The sequence below is a fragment of the Dama dama genome, chromosome 25, assembly GCF_033118175.1.
Source record: "Dama dama isolate Ldn47 chromosome 25, ASM3311817v1, whole genome shotgun sequence".
In the NCBI taxonomy this organism is placed as follows: Eukaryota; Metazoa; Chordata; class Mammalia; order Artiodactyla; family Cervidae; genus Dama; species Dama dama.
The window spans coordinates 54,237,617-54,239,630 of record NC_083705.1 but is presented as its reverse complement, the minus strand read 5'-3'; the positions used below and the strand labels follow the sequence as shown (position 1 = coordinate 54,239,630).

The 2,014-nt window shown below is 38.6% G+C and overlaps 1 pseudogene; it reads right to left on the bottom strand.

Moving 5' to 3' along the window:
* Positions 1–1,389: 1,389 nt before the first annotated feature.
* LOC133046897 (U2 spliceosomal RNA) lies at positions 1,390–1,544 on the bottom strand (annotated as a pseudogene).
* Between the last annotated feature and the right edge of the window lie 470 nt (positions 1,545–2,014).

The following is a 2,014-nucleotide window of genomic DNA, read 5'->3' as shown; positions in this document are numbered from 1 at the left end:
AAAATTTTCTCTTCAAGCACCTCCAGATAGAAATGTAACCCTGCACCATTTTAATTCATCCCTGTGAGACCCACTTCATAACTTCTGATCTTCAGAACTGTAAAGTAATAAATGTATGTTGTTTAAGCCATTAAATTTGTGAAATTTTTTTAAACAGAAGTAGTAGGAAACTAACATATGCCTTTTTGATTTTTACAAATTAAATGTTTGTAAAAATTTATTTGATAATTGTTTTGAATTTTTCTGATTGTTAGTGAGACTGAACTACAAATGTGTGTATTGGCCATATGTGATTCTTTTTTTTATCTGGACTAAACAGTCCATGGAATTCTCTAGGCTAAAATACTGGAGGGGTAGTCTTTCCCTTCTCCAGGGCATCTCCCCAATCCAGGGTTCAAACTCAGGTCTCCAGCATTGCAGGCGGTTTCTTTACCAGCTGAACCAGTCTGTAATGTGACTGAACATCCAAGAATTGATCTAACATGAAGAGATTAGAGACTTAACATTTGGTATTAGAGAAATCAGTCAGATTTGGATCAATTTTCCCATCTATTAAGAAAATACCAATGCTAATAGCAGAACAAAATATCATTGGAGGGAATTACAAATCCTTTCCCATCTAAAGGCATTGAAAGAAGTGTAGGTAATCTGATTGCTTGGACAAGGGCAACGACTGGACTACATTTTATTTGTGGCAAAGGTAACTGCATATGTGTGTCTGTGCTCATATACTCAGCTGTCTCTGACTCTTTGCAACCCCATGGACTATAGCCCACCAGTTTCCTCTGTCCATGGAATTTTCTAGGAAAGAATACTGGAGTGGCTTGCCATTTCCTGCTCCAGGGGATCTTCCTGACCCAGGGTTCAAACTTACATCTCCTGCCTGGCAGGCAGATTCTTTACCACAAGCACTACCTGGGAGGCCAAAGGTTAACTACAGGGACAAAGTAAGTTTTTTTTTTTTTTTTTTTTAAATCCCTGCACCTGTACACACTTGCTATGGTATTGTATTTTCCATTCCATGTTGAACAACAATGGGATAGCCTTATAAAACCAGTAAACCTCATGTGAAAATTAATCGCATTGGAATTGGAATCATTTAATTTTGTCTTAATGGATGAGAATATGAGATAAAGAGTATGCTCTTTGTAGGTGGAACTGGTAAAATAGGACTGCTGGTGTTGGCAAGTCTGTTCATATTTTACAGGAATAATTAAGGGGGGGAAATGTGTTAACATGTTAATATATTTGACATGAAATCTGCATTTTTTTACATGCAGCCTATTTTTTTTCTACAGCCTATTATTTCTCTTTTTATTTATCTTTATTTAAATTTTTTTAAAAGTGAGAGGGTAACAGGCAGGAAGGCCGGTGGTCTCCAAACAGAGGAAATAGGCTGCAAGTGTCAGACATTTTTTTAAATCTCTTCCCTTAGCAGCAGGAGGAAACACTCTCCACGGAAATGTTTTTGTTACTCTATTAATGAAACTATGTATTTGCTTTGGATACTACACTTGATCTTAGCCAAAAGGCCGAGAAGCGATTGTATTTGCTTTGGAATTTGCCTTTCTTCAAAATGGTTCCACCTAAGACTAACTTTTTTTCCTTTTCTCAAATCTTGGGCTGATAATAGCTCAACAAACCAGTGTTCATATCAGTTGTTTTATGGCTGGGGGATGACACATCTCATGCCATCCTATCTCAAAAATGCATATTGTGGGAGAGAGGCCTGGTGAAATTCCCTCAGCCTTGGGGTATCTCTGTTATCTGATTAATAGCTTTCTAGCAGATAAAAACCACTCCATTGTTCTTGCCTGGAGAATCCCAGGGATGGAGGAGCCCGGTGGGCTGCTGTCTATGGGGTCGCACAGAGTCAGACACAATTGAAGTGACTTAGCGGCAGCAGCAGATATAAAACAGCTTGCTAAAACTAGCGGGGTTGTGGGGGCACTCTCTGCCCTCCTTCTGATGTCTATGTCAGAAACTTCCCCTGTCCCTTTTTATACTTTGATAA